Source organism: Pungitius pungitius, chromosome 8 (genome assembly GCF_949316345.1).
Source record: "Pungitius pungitius chromosome 8, fPunPun2.1, whole genome shotgun sequence".
In the NCBI taxonomy this organism is placed as follows: Eukaryota; Metazoa; Chordata; class Actinopteri; order Perciformes; family Gasterosteidae; genus Pungitius; species Pungitius pungitius.
The window spans coordinates 1,406,767-1,429,021 of NC_084907.1; positions in this window are offsets into that span (position 1 = coordinate 1,406,767).

The following is a 22,255-nucleotide window of genomic DNA, read 5'->3' on the forward strand; positions in this document are numbered from 1 at the left end:
GAACTCAGGCACGAGGCTGCAGCCCTTGGACGCTCTTGTCTCTTTTATTACCAACCGGTGTGGCGGTTGCGTGTCACGTCTTGTGTTATTTTAGGCCACACTGTAAAAGTTGCCAGTCGCTGTCCTTCGAGGCTTAAATAAAGCGGCGGGGGGGGGGGGGGCGCGTGGATGTGACACGTTGTTCCCTCACAGCGGGGGGGGGGGGCGCTCCGAACGCACACAGGGCAGCAGGTCCCAACGTCTGAAACCCGATGGAGAGTCTCATCCTCGGAGACGTCCTCAGCACCGACGCAGGAGATGAAGCCGTAGGATCAAACACGGGTTCTTCTGCGTACACAACTACAATTACTTTAGTGGTTTTTTTATGTTCCTTGTTATTGTATGTTTTTTGGGGTCCAAATCCATTTATGAATAAGCACACATGGTGAAGAAATTCAATATATTCTGGGCCTGATTCTGATTTATGGGTTTGTTGTCATGGTTACAATCTAATATGACAGCTCTCCCTGAAATGTGTTTTCAACGCACGACTTCATGGCCTCGACAGTAAAACTGGGACATTTTGCTTTGAGCAAACATAAACAACCATAAATCTGTGTCCCCCTCCAGGTATCACTTTCCAACAGGTGGTCCTCACGGTTCTGTGGCCACGGCAAAACATCTCCGCCCATTTGCACTTAGCTTGAATTGTGGAATACAATTTTGAGAAAAGATGAGTTTTACAACTGTGCCACCTTTTATTTCATCTGCTTCACGTTGGTCGCGTTGAGCTACCCGCAAAATATACTGAGTGGGATTTCCGGGCCGCTTGCGTTCTTCCCGGCGTCCTGCGTTTAATGCTCACACACACACACACACACACATACATGTGGAAAGCTGCTTAAGGGGCTTCCTGGAAGACGACACGGCGGGCGCCTTCGGGGTCGACACGTCGGGGCGAAGTGGGCCCTGCAGCGACGGATAGCAGTAAAAGAAATAGACTGTAAACCACAAACACGGTGTTTAAAAAGGCTTAATTGAATCAGTTTGCACTCGTACACATACAGTCCGGGTCCAAAGGGTGGACACAATGTCTCACTGAACGGAACGACGTTGAATACGATCCAAGTTAAGAGAAACAATCTAAGATGAGTGAAGGGTGTAATGATATGTTTGGTATGTTGAAGTAAAACATTTAAAACATTCCGATGATGCACTATGTTGGTTTCTAATAACAAGTAATCCCATTATTCCATCACTCTGCAGGAAGGCCAAGTTCTCCCCTCTTGTGCAGTTATTCACCTCACATCACCTTTTTCAGGTAGATTTTCAGTGGTCACTTGGCATTCTCTAAATTCCTCCACCTACTGTTTCTACGCTCTTAATAATTAATAACTCACACGTCCCTGTTTGTCTTTCTACTACTTCCTTTGTCGTTCATATCTAGATATTCTTTTACATTCTACTCCTTCCTTTGAGCCTGCTCACACAAGCGACATCTCACTTTCGTCCATTTGGATCCGTCTCATGCAATATAGCGATCATTGTCGGTGCTTGATCAGTGAAGCATCCATTGTTCTGTTAGTTTGCGTCATTTCATGTGAAAGCTGCTTTAAAAGCAGCCAAAAGTTGTCTCAAAGTTGCCGTTGAAGAAGAGTTTGGGAGCGGCTAAAATGCAAAGGTCACATGTTCCCAGGCAACATTGCAGTCCACCTTCTCTCCTCCTCAGGTACTTTCATCAGAAAGATTTTAATAGTGTCAGAATCAGAGAGAGGTTTTTATCAACCGAGGGTAACGTTTGGGAGCTTCAGGGAGCGAACCACCAGGAAAGGTAATGCCCTCAATCCGAGTGAGGAGCCAGAGGCTGATGAGGTCTCACCATGTGTCTGATTTACTACTGAGGCATCCCGGTAAGAACTCGGCCCACAGCGGTAAATATACAGCAGCAGATATTTCTGATACCTTTTGGGGGTAAAATAAGTTTAAAAAAAAATGTTGCAGAGTTTGCAGCTTTGCAAAAGCTTTTGATAAGTTTGCTCACTAGCACAAATAAAGCTGCATGTCTGAATGCGTCATTTAATGCCGTTAGCCGGACATTAAATGGGGTTTGAAATGGTGTTGATTTTTTTATTTGGCCTCTATCTCACCAAGTAAATGAATCTCTCTTCACCTCTTTAAAGCACACGTGCATCGTCACACGCACCCAACCAGGGATGCTAAACTTCTTACTTTACCTCCCGAGTACCATTGAAAGATTACGTTTCACACTTCTCTGAGTCTAAAGTGGTGTTCATCATGTCCCCGTCATGGACTCGACAGCGTGGAAACCCCAATTTTGGCAGAATTATACCTTTCACAGGAATTCTTTAGCCGTTGAACAGAGTCGCCCTCGTAGCAAAATGCTTCTCGCGGCCTGATGTGAATCAGTTTGCTTCACGCGTGGCATTACTTCCACACAAATTCCCAAAGTTAAGGGGAAAGATTTTGGTTTCCATCCTAATATCCCAACCTCAAACTGTGTTATCACTGTGATTAATAGAGCATCGAGGAACATGCTGTTCAGTCCTACGGAGACATTCAGCTCTGTTGAAGCTGTTGAGTGGAGCCAGTGAAATGTGCTCATATTAACTGCAGCGGTCCTTATCTGTCTTCCTGTGTTGTGGTAATACAATCAAACTAAGAGAGGTGTAAATACTTAGACCCTTGTATGTAATACATAATATGTTCCTTTGTGTTGCTCTTATTCTGCACAGAAACAAGTCACTTTAGCGTTAAATGGAGGAAAGAAGGATATTTCTCAAATGGTGTAAATAAGTCAAACGTAGCAGACAATTTACCAATAAATGTTCCAATAGCGCTCCAGGTGTGACCTTTTCGACCGTCCAAACTGACGGTGTGTTGGGTAGAAACTGAGCTGTGTGCGTCTAACAGGTGACGAGCAGACGCTTGTAGCACCTGGATGTGAGAGATGACGCCGTCTGCCTGAGTCAACCCGTCGACACAAGCATATCCAGCTAAAGTGTTTTTTTACCGGGCTGCAGAAGGTAGACGGAGTCGTGGTGATTAGATCAAAAGATGAAGCTGCTCTTCCTTAGATTGAATCACGGCAAAACCAGGCGCAGTAGCGTGTCAGCGAGCTGCTGTCGTCAGGGTGTGAGAGGCTGAACGGTGACGTGAAAGGTGCAATAAGCACAGCGCATTTACCATTAAAACCATGCGCATGATGGCATTTATTAACCAATAGAGTCTAACTCATCGATTTAATCAATATGAATCCATCATGGAAAAAAAGGTTGCCAACAAACATCATCCTCACTTCGGTGTTATGGTTCCGATGCTGTGAAAGCGTCTCCTAAAACGCCGCAGGACGGTTCACCTGCTCCTGGGTCTCTGCAGCTCAACCCAAGTTTTGGGGACAGAGACTAATTCCTGATGGTAATAATCACCTCAGCCTGCAGGGTTAGATGTTAGAGATGATGCTGTACTGTAACGCTACTTCTGGCGTTACGAATGTTCAGCCTCTGGGAGTTTCATTGGCGGTTTTCCAGATTGGTGATTGGTTTGGATTCTTTGGGCCCCCCCCCCCCCTCCTCTGGCCTGTCTCGCTCCCTGGTGATGAAGCCGAAGCTGTCGCAGTCATGACACCCTCAGGGCATTCATAACGGCGCCACCTGTTGCTGGTGCATGCTGGGACGATTACTGCAAACTTAGGGACAACTGGGTCATTTACTCCCGCCCCCCCCCCCCCCCCCCCCCTCCACCGCCACCCCTCGCCTTGCGAGTATCCTTTTACTGGTGTCACGGGTCCAGTTTGTGGTGTAACAGAAGGTACATGTTATGTAAAAAAGCACGAGGGCGATTCCTGGAAGTTGTGTCTCCTCCCCCTGCTGTAAACGCACATACATGTATGTATGTATGTATGTATGTATATATATATATGCATATATGTACGTGCGAAAAGTGATACGAAGATACAACATTTGAAGTGTCAGTACATACATAGCAGCACATCTTTAGAGACAAAGAGGTGATGGATGTCCTTCTCCGAGGTCTAAACAGGCTGCTGCTGTGATTTAAGGTGTTAATGCTCAGCAGGCCTATTAGATCTTAACAATGAAGATTAGATTCTTGGTATATTTGTTTTGAGCAGTGGGGGGGTGTATTTCCAGCTGCTTGAAGTAATTAGAATGATTTTTGTTAATTGATTGAAGTATAAATGTGTTTCACAAAGTAAAGGAGTTCATAAAAGCTTTAGCTTTCTTTCTCCTATTGGTGGATCTACAGAGTGCACTTGATGTGAAATACTTAAGTGTTTTTGCACATGAAATGTTGGACTTTAGATCTTTATCCTCAATTTGAGAGCTTTAATTAGGATGTAAATACTTTTAGTTGGGATCTACACACTATTATACATTAGAAAGATGCAAATCCACTGCCTTGACGTTGTAGGGTAATGAATGAAATAGTTTTGATAAACTACTAAAGATCCAATGAACCCTCGGTGAACAAAACAATTGAACCCTGACAACGTGAGAAATGAACCCCTGTGATGGTGCTGTGAAAGTACAACACACGCTGTTTGTTAATGTTAAGTTATCAACACAAAGTTTGAAATACACAGTTGACCCTTTTGGGAGTAATTTGCATTATGAAACATGTCAAACACCTTCTAATGAGACCTGGTTCTCACCCTTCCCTTCAATGTGTGTCCCACAGTCTTCATTGGCTTTCACATATCATCATCTTCATCAATGTAGAAAGTTTGCTGGCCATAACACATTCACACATTTTAATCTTTTATCATTTATTATTTACTCACTTATCTGACCTTTAAATGTTAACCCATCAACAAGCAGTGTCCTTAAACACAACCTTCCACAATGTACAAAGCATCGCCGTTATTTACATAACCCATAAAACCAGTAAAGCTTTTCTACCTTTCTATGGCGAATAACAAGCCCAAATTGGGTTTTTTTTCTACCCGCCGACCTCAAACAATCAGTCACGGACTGATAAATCTTTTTGCATCTTGATCATTTTTTATCATCAGTGGGAACGGGCCGAGTGTCACTGGTTTTCACCCCGTCCCACCCTGCGGCTGCGTGATGGATGGCGGCCGATCCGAAGCGTCTGCCCCGTTTCAACTGCGACACTAAACACAGGCGCCTTTTGACATTTGAGCCGCCGGCACATTCTCACACGATCGGCATCCATTTTTCTGCGGCTCCAGTGTTTCTTTGAGAGGTCGCCGCTCTCTAGTTTGAAGTGATAATCCTCGACGCGGTTCCCTAAATACATTTTCAGATGGTGGATGACGGAATACGTCACGCCAGCTCACGAAAGCGTGCACATGTACCCAAACCCTCTTTGAACAATACATGAAACAGATCTATTTTTAGATTGTCATGAAACAATTTAAGTGCTTCACAATCATCATCATCAATAAGACGTTACAACCGTCTCAACAACTTATCGTCAGTCTCCATGGCTACAGGACATAGAACCCTCTTTGTCCCCTTCTCTTCATCTCAGAGACTTAATTAGGCAGAAACGCAGACATATGTATAGATGGCTTGGCACAAAAAGTGGAGACAAGAAGAAGAAAAGAAATTCCTCCCTTTTCTGAGGAGACAACGTCCCACACTGTTTGAATGACTGATTGAGTTTCTTTCTCCTGTCAGAGGACTGTTTTTCATGCACGACAGCACTGATTAACCACAAAGACGTTTCTGAGAGTCTGGCTGTTGATCAGCAGAGGAATGGAAGATGGCCTCCTGTGACTTGGTGGTGAAAGAATGACTTGTCATGCATCAACGAGCCCTTTGGCCCACAGATGTTTAATGAAAGCCACACGTTTTATTGATCCTTGCTTTTAATCGGGAATAAACTCGGTCGCTGCGACCTGCAAAACGTGCAATCTATCAGAACCAGACGAGGGCCCGAGGCACATGGGAGGGGGGGCTCTGGTGTCCGTGGCCCGGGGTGGGGGGGGTGCAGCAGGGTTTAAAATAGTTCCTGGGAAAGTGATCAGCATTGCTGAGCAGCAGTTAACAGCTTTCAGATCAGATTTCTCTTCCATATCAGACGCAAAGGGCCTCGTCAGCATTATCCAACAACGTTGTGAATTGGCCGCCGAAGCCCGAGTCGGATGAGATGTTACGTTTCTTCCGCTGCAGGTTTGAGCCCACAGAGCAAAAAGACCAACTTTACTCCTCCAGATGTGCTGCTGGGTGTCGCGGTACATCTGGTGTTGCCACTAGATGGCGTTGTTATACTTTTTTGTGTTGCACCACCAGCTGGGGACAGGCTTCCTTCAAAGTAGGGGAAGCAATTAATACATAAAAAAAAATAAAAAACCTGCTGAGACATCCGGTAAACATGTATAGATTCTGAAGAACTCATTGCATTGATGCAGTTGTTGTTGCCATCAAGTATTGATTGCATCATGAAATTCACTTAGACGATAAGTGGTGTCTTGGAATATGAACGTACATAAACAGAGACGTCCATTTCGTAGCAAACATACAGGAGGAGAGTGCATTGAGGCAATTTACAGATTAGGTCATTATGAAATTAAAATAAAAAGATTACTTGCGAGCATTTTCTTTCTTGGGAATGAAATAATCTTAACTGCACAAAATGCCTTAAATGCTGAAACATAAAAAGAAACATTTTTTTTCTTCTTTTTTACACAGATATATCAATGACTTATGCATGATGAACCCTTTCCAACAACAGCAAGGGCTCAGAAAACTACTGAATGAAATTATTTTATTTTTTGAGGCAACATTTTAAAACATGAAGCTTCAAAGCGGAACTTCAGCCAAGAGGAGAAAAAAAAGGCTCAAGGTTGTACTCATGCGTTCGCCCTGATTTTTGATTAAAATAATAGTGTGACTCATGTCTGCATCATGAAAAACACAGCGGGACGCATTATTATTTTCCAAGAATGATCTTAAGCTCTGAACTGGATCATAGTTTTCTCCTAAAAGTGTGAGACTTAACCCCTAAGTATCAGCAAATAAGCCCAGGCAAAGCAGTAATTCATCATGTGATGCTCGCCTGTTATATATGTCTCTGCCCAGGTCACCATAACTCTTCCTTATAGTAGGTGTTTGAGCCATAACTCTGTTGTAATAATGGACCTGTGAGCAGCCATGATGATAGACGAGCCCCTCTTGTAGGAGTGTATTCTTAATAAAACACACTTCTTTAATAACGGTCCTTTCTGCTGGGATAAAACTCAGGAGAAATTAAATCCCCACGCTCCTCCTGCGTATGCGAGAGCGGCCCAAGGTTGTCGCTATGCAGAATCATTTCCTGTCCAGCTCCGCTAGAGAAACTTAATAAGTGTGTTTCATTCACCAGTTACGGCCACGTTTCAGCCCTCGCAGGGTCGGAGTTCAATTTTGTCGGAGCGCAGTCATTATTTCCACCGACTCTTACATCCAGGATCCTCCATTTTGGTTCAAAGTGACATATCTAAACATTGAGGATCCACCCTACCGACATCTGCAGCTCATTCATCCTCGTGATGGATGGACACACTGTTTGGGACAGACATTCATGCTTTAGTCGTCCATGACTTTTCATTTAGCGCATCATTAGCTTTTTTATTTGAATTTGACTCTTACCTGCAAGCTGACACTCCCATGAGCCTCAGCTGTCATTTGTCTCCGTTCTAATGCTTGCTTGCTAATATGCTAAACTGAGATAGCAAACGTGGTTGACTGTGTACCACGTTTGCATTGTTCTTATGTGCATGTTAGCATGATGTCGCTCCCCTTCAGCTCAAAAAGGGTTTACTGTTACATTCAAGAACATCCAGAACCATCCCTCCTTCCCTTTTACTGCTATGCATTTGTTTTTGCTGCTGCCCACCAAAAAATATGGGTCCTCCGCAATGGGAACATGGGGTTTGTCACTGTTGTAATAATACCACACGGCCCTCATGTCCGGCTTCGCTTACGCTGAATGACGTTCTCCTGCTGATCAGCTGTCTGATGAGCCTGATGATCATTGCCCTGTGAGATGCTTCCCCATCTCGGCCTCTTTGGGGGGGGGGGGATCAGGTAGAGAAAGGCCAGGTGGAATATGAATGAGGAATTCCGATGGCTCTTTGTTACTCGACTCGTGAACCCCAACAAGCTCTTTGGGCTTGTGAGTCATCTTTTGGTGGTTTCAGAGCATTTGCCTAAAATCCACTATACACTCCAGCAGCTCATGGGAACATGAAAAGAATCCTGTACCTTTTGTTAAAAACGCAATCTCAAAGAGCGAATTCTGAAAGGAACCGTGGGTTTTTTTCTGAAGTACCAGTTTAAAAGGATAAATATGTTTTTGAATGGAGTTCGACAGGACGAGAAACTCAACTATTGAGCTCACATATGAGGAGTAGCTCATTCAATGCGTTTGGCCGCTTTTGGGCTTTTTTTTCTTTTTTCATCACTCGAAAGAAAGAAGAAAAAACAACGCTTTTTGAACAGCGTTTCAACTTTGAGCTGAACAACCATTTCTTCTGTAGTCTGCTTGGTGCAAACCAAGCCTCCCTCACAGGAAATACACCTCACACCAAATAAAAGACACGTGTGAAACATGATAAACCAAAGTGCCGTATCGAGGATGAACAGATGTCTGTCATCCACCAACGCGGCTCTGAAGCCACAACGTGACACTGTTGAACTTAGCCATCTTCTAACATGAATAAGGAAGCCGCCCAAAATGCTGGCTTCCAACCAGGAACGTCAAAGGGTGTCACTGCAAACCCGAATGTCTCCGCAAGCAGGAGGAGGAACACTGTGCCGCGTTCAGGGTCGACCCTTTCACATTTCCTGCACATCACCTTGTCATCGGCGTCGTGTTTCCAGTCTGCAGTGCGTGCACTTTCCTTAAGTGTTGTTATGTTCTCGCAGCCGGAATGCAGAGCACGGTTGGAGAAATATGACCTCGGGACGCCTTTTTCCCTGTGTTACATCAACCCAAACGAGTCTAACAGTGAGAAGATGCTCTTGTCCCTAGTAGGGCTTTTTGATGTCGGGATACAAGTGTCGTGAATTAGCTTTAGCTAAAAACTAGGGCTGTAAAAAATAGCGCGTTAACGGCGTTAATTAGCTGTTTGTTGTAAATTACGTCAATTTTTTTGATGCATTTCACGCATGCGCAATGTGACAAATTATTCAGGTCAGGAAAGTGCCTCTTCCTCTAGGGAATGCACTTCATCCTTTACAACACATTACTGCCACCTGCAGGCATATGTCAGGCCGTCAGGTTCAACAAGTCGTTTGCGCCAGAGACCCTAACCCCCCCCCCCCCCCCCCCCCCCCTCCCCCTCCCCCCGGTTCTCGCGCAGCAGAACAGAGAAGAAAAAAAGCTCCGCCCAGCAGAGCTTTGCTAAGATAAATAAATAAAAAAAGAGCAGCGCTGAGATAAAGCCGTAATACTGTTCTGAAACATGCGGAGGAAGACAAGCCGATGCGATCTAAATCCTCCCAGGTATGGGGATATTTCACACTGAAATGGGGGGTGCTGGCGGATTTCTGTGCAGCGCCAGTCGTTCTAATCGCCGCGCTCGACTTCAAGGTGTAACCTTTATTATTGTGCGGTCTGAAACGGCGCGCCCAGTGACGGGTGGTGCAGCAATATTGTTGTTCGGGTGGAAATCGGGAGAAAGGTCGGTCCGGGAGATTTTCGGGAGGGGCTTTGAAACATCGGGAGGGTTGACATGTCTGGTCGTGTCTGGTCATCGCAGCCCTTGACCATCAGGAGCACAAACTCAGAGCAGAGTGGGATAAACTGCAGAGGCTCGAGACCCTTCTAGAGCCATGCAGGGAAATCAGTCTGTAACTTATCAAATAACATTGCTTTGATTATTTGATAATAATCTGTGCATTATTTTTTGATTATTTAAAAAAAAATCAAATATCAATAACATGTATTTATGTAAAAAATAATAATGATGATAATAATAATTATGTATCTGTGTCCTGTTATTTATCTATAGTATGCATTTCAGAAAGAAAAAATGGTTGGGATTCAGGTGTGATTAATCATGAAAATTCTGATTAATTTGATTAAAATTTTTAATCATTTGACAGCCCTACTAAAAACACTATGATACTCAAATCAGATGACTGTTAAAGTTTCATCTGTTATTTGTATCTGTCCCTATCTAAATGAACTTGATAATCATAATAATGCTTTGGGTCATTGATCAGATTAGCACTCTGTTAATTAACCATCTGAACGCGTACATTAGGTGTTCTCACATAAAGAACTTGTGTAACACCGGGTCTTTTCCAAATGTAGTCATTTCACAATGAATCAAATGGGTTGGCCAGACTATTACATGATGCTAAAGGTAAAACATTTAAAATACACACACTTTTGGGTGTTTTGACACTAATTGTTCCCACTTTCTCCTGTCAATCTCTTGGTAGCACTTCCAATTATTTCATTATTACATTTAGCGTTTCTAAGCTCGTCTTTACCTGTGACAGCGATAATTCGAGGTGTTTTGACTCATTCTTCCTGCAGCAGTGCACACAAAGTCAATCGACAGGAAGGTTTTGCTCAGTTAATTCGAGGGATTCTTGGTATTGTCTGAGCGTAGCTGTCCAAAGGGAACCATGCTTTGCCATCGCAGGGCCGTCGCTTTGTGTTTTGTGATTTAAAAAATATATATTTTTATGTGAACTACATTTTTCTGTTGAGTCCAGATCCTTTTAATTTCCCACCCTCTTGTCTTTTAACAAAATAAAAGCCCTGTGCTCTGCACCACTAATTACTACAACAGTGATACTAATCACTAACGCATCTTTTTATTTCCCAACAAGCTATTTTTGTTTTTTACGTCACATGGAAAATCCCTCTGGAGATGGTGTCATTGTGTCCTGCTGCCCCTCTGCTGAATAAAAACTTCAGTGCCTTCAACAAGGGCAAATTGACATTCATTTCTGAGGAAAGGGACAGAATTACTCATTCGCTTCAGCCACCTGTGCCTGTAGATTATCAACCATCTGACGCACTTCATTAATTTCCCGCTACGTGGAAAACAGAGGTTTATCTTCCTCTGGTGTCGTTTGTTTCACGGTGTCGTCGGCCCCTCAAAGCCAAAGGGAAGCCGTTTGTCATCTCGGGGAGGGGAGGGGCAGCGTGAGCGGCCCCCCTGCAACCCAAAACCTACAGTGTCTTCTTGAACTCATACTTACATACTGATTTGACCCAAACTGCAGTCGTTTCCCAAGCCGTGATAAGGGTTTTAGATGCATTGGCCTCACCAGATAAACTTTATGATCCTTGATGGAACGTTTACTACTTTACTTTCAGATTATCGTCGAACTTCTCAAATCTTGAGGGTTTTCTAAACCTCACACTCTTCTCTCCTCCCTTCTGACCCCCCCCCCCCCCACTGTGCATACCAGGCCACGTTGATTTTATATTCATAGTAGCATTTGTAAAAAATACACGAGACGGATAATTATTATTCCATGTGTTTTGATATGTCTTTAATAATTCATGACTGGGGTGGATTCAATTATCACAACCACCTGCGCACAGGGAACATTGAGCTTGTGGACTCTGAAGGCCCGAAGCCATCGAGTGCCATGACACCTTTTCATTGCATGTTAAAGAGCTCGTCTTACGCTCTTCTTCTATGAGTTTAGGATCTTAATGGGTGTGCAGTTTATGTTGACCGCAGGCAAATAAATAACTCTTTTTCTTTCATCACTAGTCCTTTCATACCAGTGCAAAGAAGACATCCAAAATACACATGTTTATTTGTTTATTTCACTTCACTTAAGTGTCCTTTTTCTCCTCAATTCACCAAAGACTATAATTTAATATTTACTTATTCACAAATGATTTCTTCAACCGATTCAGGCTGTCACCAAAAATGTGAACCTGGCTTCATCTGATGCTCACATTGCTGCATCAAATAATATAATGCTTTATTTGAAAATTCAACCACCTTTTTCTAGAAAACTTTATCGATAATCTCCTGTTGTTAGTAGTCAACCTGCATATTTATATTAGTTAAAATCTTATTTACCCCTTTAACGCCCCCTTAATGTTACATTTTTATTTTTGACAGTGATGCTGCTTATCTGTACCGTACAATAAATTTGCTTTATCTTCAGCTGTTTTGTTTTTTTCATTTGGGATGTCAGGTTTAATCATTAATACACAAAACTCATTGATTCACTAATGAGGACTATTCTAAAACCTGTAAATGGACAGTGATGGAGCTTTCATCTGCTGGATTAATCTCTTCTCCTATCATCACTAGAGCAGTGAAGCAGGCTTTCAATTACCGTAGCAGTCGGACGAGTCGCATCCCGGCAGATGGGGGGTGTGTTGCATGAGGAGAAAAAACAGGAAAACATCTTTGGCCTCAGAACAGATACATCTGGAACTCTTTGACATATTCCCTGGACTGTTTGTTAGAGGTCTTTAGGAGGTAATATCTATTGGCAGCGCAATTTTGAGACTTAACAGGAGACACATTGAGGATGCCAGGAAAACAAGGTGTTGTAGGTGGGATGATTTCTGCTATCGAAACCTTCAGTGCTTTCAAAAGGAAGCCCAGTGAGATGTGTCAACGTTTTTAAATCCTTCCCCGGTCATCTTTAGACTCCTTTGCACTCCTCAAGAAACATGGTTGACTTTCATTTTAAAGCCAAATTATATTACAGCTCATCTGAGGATTAGTGTTTCGATCCCGGGCACAAAAAGCTTCATTGAAAATGAGACTGATTTTAGGATTGTGAATGACTGCAGACGTTATGGAGACCCTACTGTCCTTTGGTTTTGTTCTTTTTCCCCTGCTTCTTTGTAGCATCACCATTATTCTAGTTTTCAAGAAAAGGCTCAATTTTTGCAGACATATGTACTAATTCTGTACACAGATTAAACAAACCAACATATTTAGTAGGCTTGGTGATGGAGACCAAAACAGAGCTAAAAGCATCACCTGGAGGCCAGAAGGACACCTCAAAATAAACAAAGATGTTCATTATATTACATGATGTCATCATTTCTCTTCTCACGCAGAACAACACATTAGATCTCCGTTGTATTATCAGTTCTTATGAAAGCAGTAACACAAATCTCAGACACAGCATCGGTTTTGCTTCACGCCGCGGTGGGTTTGTCAGACTTCATTGTTTAAGATTCTCCAAACAAATCATTGATTCCTCAGACACTTTGCAGATGGTGGTTGATAATTAGGAGGCTGAAATATGTCACTTTCATGCGCGTTATATTTGGCTCTGCTGTAGAAAGGGGTTACCAGGCTGCACCCTCTCATTCCTCACACTTAATTGACACATCAGTGGGGACCGGAGTGGTTAAGCTCCTGATGAAAGATAAAGCGTGGTTGCAGAGAGAGTCACCGTTTACTCCTCAGAAGACTCCTCATTTTGGCTCAGCACCTCGGCTCATGGCGTAATCAGCTCTCTGGATTGGCTTTAGATTGGTGCTGGACGTCTGCTTTCACAAGCCGTTGTCCTTTATTCAGCATTCTTGTTGTTGACCAGTGAATGTTTGCCTGCGAGAGAATAGACGCATGTATTTTGTATTTTTTAATGTGTGTTTTAAGCTACTGTGGGTACTTTATTTTATCCACTATCGTGTCAACACATCTTTAATAAGGTAACTATTGCAAGAAAAAGTATTGTCTACTTCTGTGAAATGCCACATCATCAAGTGCGGTTGTATTTATGGGTACGAGAGTTTCCTAGTCCAGAAAATATGGGCGTGCAATATAAATCTCAATAGAAGGTTGAATAGCCCAATAAATCCAATGAAATTATAGTTCCTGTGGCAGAAAGTTGAGTCTGTTGGAGATAAACATTCCCTGGTGACTCTTAATCTACAAAGCTTTGTGCTTTGGAACCTAAGTGGTCGTATTAAGAGGGCCGTGCTAACTTTGTGCCCTGAAGGTGGAACTATTCCTTTTGTGCTCTCTGGATGTATGGCACAGTAAACCACCTGATCCTCATCTCCTCCCTTCAGGAACTTGGTGTCTCAGGCTCTTCTCTCATCCTACGACCGGGTAACTTGGAGAGGATCCGTGTCGAAACCTTGTCCTCTTACTACCGGAGTTCCTCAGGGTTCCGTTCTGGGTCCCCTATTTGATGAAATTGCACTTTCTAATGTTCGTGTTTCTTCTCAGTTCCTATTCTTATGGTTGAAATGTAATGTACAGTATATCTGTACAGACTACCACCCTCTATCTGACCAGGCACACATCTCTGCTTATAAAAGAAGAATTCTTTTTTAGCCCGTACGTTACCTACAGAGTCATACACAGTGTCCCGGTTGGTTTGAACGGCTCGCAATAAATCACAATATTTAACAGCTTTCAGGGATGGAGTTTGGCTCTAGCTTGACATGACCTACTTCTTACTAAAGTCCACATAAACTTAGTTGTTTGTCTTTTCATTTGTTTGACAAAATTCCTTAAAAATAGAACAGAGAATGCAGATATGAGTACACTGTATCTGAAAAGAAAATGTGTGATGTAATCAGATGCATTGTTCATTTAGGGCAATCTTTTTTTTGCTTCAAAGGTCACGTAGCAGTTTTCCTCATGGATTCATCACGGATGGTCTTTCATTTTCTGTCCTGTAGATGTTCTAAAAGACAGACAAAAAAAGCGCCACAAAACCTTTTTTTTTAGCAGATATACCAGATAAACGACTCACTTGATTAGTAGCATGGTTGCTAATCAATGTTTTGATGATTGATGAATTGTGGATGGAAATCCAGTTGTTGTGGTTTATGAATATGTTAAAACGACTGAAAGGATAATAAAATAAATTATATGGTCCTAACCTTAAAACCTTTCTTACCAATTTTCTTTGTCCAAAGCTAAGAATACACTTTAAGGCGATATATTTACCTTTGGACGTGATGATGCATTTGGAGTGAATTGGCGCATAGCAAATGAAAGCAGTGAATGTGAGAGTCTGCTGTGTGTTCTACTGTCACAGTCTTCTTCATTCCTTGTTAGAATGGCCTAGTTTCATTGTAGAGGCTCCACCCACCTCCTCGCTCTGGTTCCTCCGGCGTCCCTGAGGGAAACATGTCACCGGAGTGTCTGTCTTTAACCTGAGGAGCGCTGGTCTGGTTCCCTCGGGCTCAATTAGACGCATCGTTCAGCGGACTCGACGTGTCGACGTGTCCACGACTGGCAGTGTGCAGAAACCACAAATCACATCTCCCTCTGCTCGGGATCACAGTTGTGTACTGTTCATGATGACTGCAACACACATCTGCTACAGTAGTTAATGAAATAAAATGAATCTAAATCTACTTCATTAGTAGTGTAGTAGGAGGAGGAAGGGATTTCTAAGACACAGTAACACAGTATCTCAAGTTAATGTTTTTTTATTGTTTAGTTTACCGACGCCAAGACTGATGGTGTGAAGAATTTAATTCCCTTTCTGTGCCACGACGATAAGATTAAACTTTAACTATATGGCTCCTGCAACTTCCAAAACATTATTTCATACTTAGTCATACAGAGTAACCTGCAAAATAAAGATTTCAGCTCACTGCCAGACAACATAACGGATAGTAAATCCATGTCTGATATGAATATAAATCCATTAGAAAGAAACAAATAAAATCCATTAGATAAAGGTTTAATGGAGAAACAGCATACATCCTAGGGATGCATGATATACAATACACTGATTCATTATTTACATTACATTTACATGTTAGAATGTGTTATTCTCTATTTGTTAAAAAACACTGCTAGCATGTTTGTTTTTACACATGTACGTCTATGTGAGCGTCCTAAACATATGAGGGAAGTCTTTAAGAGTATTTAGAGTCAGTTGATCAACTTCTGGGCAAAAGTCAACACACCTTCTGCACGAGGTGCACTTCCTCCCAGCACTACTCGGCCTTTCTTTCTTCTTGACCCTCATTGTTCTGGGTCTGCACCCTCGTGGTTGAATCCACTTATTAGAAGTAACTTTGGATAAAAGTGTTCGCTAGATGAAATGCAGCTGGAATGACTTCAAAACAAATGGTATTTTCATCAGGGATGCGCCGATTTATTGATTTCCAATTATCATTGCCAGTTATTCACTAAGAATATGTTATAAAGAGATGTAGTATGCACTATTTTATGAATACAAGGTGGGAAACACAAATGAAAGAGTCACATGGTTACATGTTGCATATCTGAAGTACTTTTCATTCATCCGTGCTATACAAAAAGTATTCACATATATTTATCTATGTTTTTCAAGTTTCTGTTTCTGTTTACTAGCAACATAGTGTATGCACTGTGTAAGATGCAGAATCACTCATCACCATCGAAGACAAGGGGCTGAATGAAACCGGCCTTTTGGGTTCTTTAAGCACTAACACGTCCTCTTAAAAGCCTTTCTGCATTGTTTTCAGATATGCTGCTTCACATTTGTCCTCCTTATCTTGCCTCTGGCATGCATTCAGTCGCTTCCTTTGCCGTATCAGGCTCTTCTTTTGGCATCCGCAGCGAATCGGTGGCCTGGTGCAACCAGCCATGTGTCTTCTGCTGGAAGATCAGCGCCAGTGTACAACAGCACCACTACGGGGTGAGAAGGAGCTCAAAGGACTCTTCTCTTCATCCTTCTCTAGATTGATGCTCCTTTCTAGAAAGAACTGTGCTCATTCTGTCACCTGAGGGCAGGTGCATCATCCTCAGGGACCAGATACACGTATTTTATCTGACATAAAGATAATGATACTTTGGTGATGCCCTTTGCACCTTGTCCATAGCGATCAATGCATTATGATTAACGAAATAGAATATAGTTTAGAATAATATCCACCCCACGTCTACATAAAGTAAAGTTTTACTGCCCAGAAAATGTTGCCCATCTAAAGTCTCCAAGCGCTGTGTGTTTATTGCTTTCACAAAATGAAACAATAAAAGCAGAAGGCGGAATGGTGGTAACGCATGATCATATCCACCATTGCTTTCATCATTTTTTTAAGGCTCTTTCTTCAGAACTATCAAAGGAAGATCATCACGCCGGCTGAGAAGCTCTGAGGATAATGGATGTGTGAATGAATCAGATGAACACAACAGGACACAGGAGAATAATTATTATGTAAGATCTAAATTAGGGCCGGGACTTTAGCGCGTTAATTACGATTAATTAATTACAATGTGAATTTAGATTAATTAATTACACAAAAAATAACACATTAAACATTTTTTACGCATTTTTACACTTTCTCACTGGATGAGTTTTGGAGAACCGATTATACTGGAGCACCAACCTCTAATTAATTAGATTTTATATATTATATATATATATATTGACCTTACATATATTTCTTAATAATTTTTTACCTATTATTTAAAAAAAATCTTTTCTTTTTTGACCCTACATATTTTGACTTTTTTCACAATATTTTTTTCCCATGACATGACTGGAATGATCTTAGATGGAGCAACCTACACGTCCCTGTCACTAATGCCAAATGCCCCAAATTTCTGTACTTTAAACCTTATCTGGGTTCAACCCTCAAGGGACATGGTGGCTCTTCCTAAATCCTTTTTTAGTTTTGGGTAACTTGACATTTATAAAAAATCATAATGGGATATTGCCCCAGAGACGGATTGGTGCATCTTGGAGGATCAACCATGCTATTCATCCTTCCTGCATTGGTAAAGGCACAAGTGAGTTGAATTTGAATGTAACAGAGAATTGCAGGGTGGATGCACTAAAAAGGGTAAACAAATCTACACCCTGTGCCAGACTGTCAGTTTAAGGTTGTCCACAGGATGCCCTGAAGTAGACAAACATGTGATTGTCTTGAAAAATGCCCTCAGAGGCTGTAATAAGTTTCATGTCAGTGTGACCACTGAATGAGACACATCTGCTCATCTTTACTGACTCATCCGGCCTTCTCTCCCGTCAAAAAGGTGGAACCCTATAGGCTACGTAGCATGGCTAATAAGTGCTAAAAGCAAAGCAATTAACATCAAATTCAATTCATCATTCAAAAGATTCTTCATCATTCTTGACAATGCCATCATAACTCAAGTGAACGCGCCTTGTGTTTCTGCATAACCCCTAGGGTTCACTTCTCTGAAACAACCAGTGGGGACAATGCCCCCACTACTACCTCCGCGGTAGTGTGCTCAAGACTTGGCAGGAGCGGGATTTGAACCCACTGGCGGCGCTTACAGAGGCTTTCGGCTCCTTCTTGCACCCCTACACTACCAGTCCTGGTCACATTTTGGCAACTTTGATTCTCCTATTTAACCTTGAGCATGTGAGTTAAACCTCAAAACTCTTTTTAAATGCTATTTCCACATCTGGGCTTGAACCCACAACCTTCAGTGCAGTGCAGGGGCTTATGTCAGCAGCTCTTCCGCTGTGCTACTTCACCACACACTAACCAACCCTTTGTTTGTTGTATTTAACCTTGAGATTGCTACTCAAACCTGAAGTAAAGCCAAAGGCTCAAACCCAAGACTGGGCTTGAACCCACAACCTTCAAATGCAGTGCAGGCTTGTGGCAGCAGCTCTTCCGCTGTGCTACTTCACCACACACTAACCAACTCTTTGTTTGTTGTATTTAACCTTGAGATTGCTACTCAAACCTGAAGTAAAGCCAAAGGCTCAAACCAAAGGCTTGAACCCACAACCTACAGGGTAAGGAGAGTAGCTCCTCTGCTCTTGTGCTGCACTAACTCACCATGCACAAATTACATTTTTGTTTCTCGTATTTAACCTTGAGACTGCTACTCAAACCTCAAAACTCTTTCAAAGCAGAAGTGATGTCTGCATGAAGGGGGCATGAACCCACAACCTCAGACAGCAGGTTGGAGCCTGCAGCCCTTCAGTTGTTCCCTTGTGCTATTTAAGCACATCCCTCATTGTGTCCGTTTCTCATATTAGACCTTGGGATTGTTTACTAAACCTCAAAACTGTTTCAAAGTTTACAGTTTGAAGCCCTGACTGCAACCAAACCCTCCTTCTGAGAGAGCAGGTTTGTACTGAGGATCCTCCACACTTCAGCCTTCCTGCTATCTCCCTGCACTGTTCCACCACACACCTGTTGATGCTTTTGAATCCAACCTCAATTTTCATAGATTCTCAGGCTGGAATCCACAACCGTTCCATACCGTTATAATAGAATTGCAGGTCAAGTAAAGTCATATAATGGCATTTCTAATAAAGCCCTAGTTGATTTCACTACCTTTATGCTGTGATCCTAATTTCACTTTTTTCGACATATGTGTGCTGATGCCCGCGTGTGAATTGAGAGGATCCATACCGACTCCCCTATGGAGCTAAACCAGTCTGAGGGTCCTCCTCAGCTGAGTGGAGAATAAATCCCGAAAGAAATAAACACGTTTGACACACGGCACCTTGAGGAGAGAGAATCAAATCCCAAATGTGGATCAGGAAGGTCAGCTTTGATTCCACTAGAGACACCAGAACTCACGATGATTCACAGTGTCACTGTTTGTTTAAATATAACCTTACTAAGAACTGTTCAAAGAGTCAAGGTAGAGCAAGTTCTAACAAATTCATAGTACTCTGTTATATAACTATGTCCACGTATGTTTTTTTTTAAATGTCACAGTATTGTATGTCCCAAAGTCGTTGAATATTAAATTCTATAAATTCATATTAAATTCTATGAATTCATATTCTAGTGTCTCGTTAAAGGTCATATTTGCTCTAATGCGACTCAAAGGGAGCCAGACGCATCGGGACGTTGGGCCGCAAACAGAGACTATAAATACACAATAAACTAATCAGACGGGGGGGGCAAAGGTGGCCAGATGTGTGGGCAGAGTGAACAGAGCAAAGCCGACAACACGAGGGAAAGGATGAGGAAACGGACTCATCGTGTCAATAGCATGTCACGTGATGGAGAAAGTCCTCGTAGTGGTTACAGCTGGTGTGTAGAATCTTAAGAGGAGTAAAGCTCATAGTAAGTCCATACAAGGCAGTGATGGGCGCTGTGTCTCCCTCAATCACAATGTCCACATTCACGGGCGTTCAGGTGTGCGAGGGACCGGGGACGTCCCGCTGTCAGGTCTTCATCCCCTGGACGTCTCTCGGGCTTTTTTCACCCTCTACCCGAGTGCGCAGATGGGATTACCCACAATTCATAGCATTGTGACATCAAAAACCGGGTTACCAGGAGAAGCCTGAATTGTTATATGAAGATAAAGGACACTTCTTCCAATCATCTCATGACCTTTTAATGCAATTGATCAACTCTTCATTGTTTCAAACTCTGATTGCAGAAAATGTCGTAGTGTTTTGAAGAAAAGGCCAGTTTGGTCCAAATGAGTAATTATACTACAGTAGTATAGCATGGTCACACAAAAATGTCATAATGTGTCATAAAATATCTTTCTGTTTTACCTGATCCATGTTATCCATCCAGGATTAATGAATGCAAAGTGTGTTCATGTGTTCATGTTGATACTGACGGAAAAGCCATCAGCTGTCGTCGTCATGGTGATCCCAAAGCGTTGCCAGGGAGGTCTTCTTTATTTTTTCCTGCTTTCACATGGCGAGGCGACCGGAGCGACGCGTCGTGGTTGGTTCAGACGTCTTTAGGCCTGGTGCATGAATCCATGTCATGAAGAGAATGAGCTTCTCAATGCTTCACAGAACATTAGTGGATCCGGCATTAGGAAGAACGATAATACACGTTGGTCCACATACCTTCTAGTCGTGCTCATGGGCTGTGAGTCACAGACTCCTAATGAGTGGATCGATCAACTCGTGTCTTACTGTTCAGGTCCACCGATTGATTATGTTCTCTTCTCTTTGAAGTAAAGCAGCTTATTCATTCAGCTTATAATCTAAGTTTTTAATGTGTACACAATCATTAACCAGAAGTATGCTCCTGTCCCCTAACCCTCATTGTAAGTACATTATCTCATCACATTTACTACAATATTAGGATTTATGTCATAACTGTTTCATAGGTTATAATAAGGTATTTTATTCTGAAGTACTACTGTTTTGAGCAAAACAACATGAATGCTTTTGCTTTGGATTATTCTAATAAGTGTTAATGAAATATTGAGTTTTATTTAGTTGAAGTACATCCATGTTTATTTGGCAGCCAGTGGAAAACTGGGTTGTGAGAAAGTGACTCGCTGCATAAACATGACGACGCGACTACATTCCACACTTAAATATATTGAAATGCTAAATCCTTTACATACTTTGAATTAAATGAATACCACTTCTGCTGGAGTGGTTATATTTTATATTTCATTAAAACCCAGACTGTTCAGATTGGACTAATCGTTGCGTCTTCTTCTGTATCTGCCGATGAAGACGATGAGGAACACTCATCACATATATTTGCAAACCTGGTTAAGCAGCGGCTGTCTTTGGGAGCCTTTTGTAGCCAATCAGGAGGAGCGGATCGCTGCAGAGAGCAAACCATTCGTTTCATTTCATGTCGGCAAATTCTACGTCTTCTAATATCAGAGCTCTAGTGGCAGCGTGTTATTCTAAGGGATGGCAGCCCGTCTCTCTTTCACTTTAAGGGCTGTATTATTACGTCAGGAATAATAATAAGTCTTTTTAAAGTTATGGTCGGATTACCGATAAAAACGTCTCAAAAGAACCTGAAAGCGTTCGTTGAAGTTTCAAAACATTTTTAATAGAAATAAAATTTTGTATAAAAAAAACTAAACATGCTTCACACACTCCATTAGTTTTCATGGGGTTTTACAAATACGTATTCAGATAGTCAGGCACTGTATCTTTTTGTACATTTTCCCCCAAATAAAGTAAATGTCAGGACACAAAGCAGACGTCATTATTCTATTCAATAACATACACTAACTTGCCATTTAATTTGGTCAGCACTCACATTTTATTCTGCAACACAAATGGTGTTGAAAGTAACACAGAGAGGGGGGGGGGGGGGTATGAAGAGCAGCATTGAATTCACAACACAAATGACCCCCCCCCCCCCCCCCCCCCCACCCAAGATCTTCTGTTCACGCTGACTGATGAAGATATTTTATACTTATGCAATTAAATTTTCATTTGTTGAAAAGCCTTCCCAACACCTCCCCCTTATCACGAGAGTGCCTGAGGGGGGGTGAGGGGGGCGGGGGGACATGTGTAGTAATGAATTTTCCCAGTAGCTGGTCCATTATGGAGATCACCTTCAGGTGCACAATCCCCTCAAGGGCGCTCTTCATCTTCATCTTCAGTCCCCTCCTAATGGACCTGTCCAGCTAAGCTTCACCCTTACACCACTACGTGTG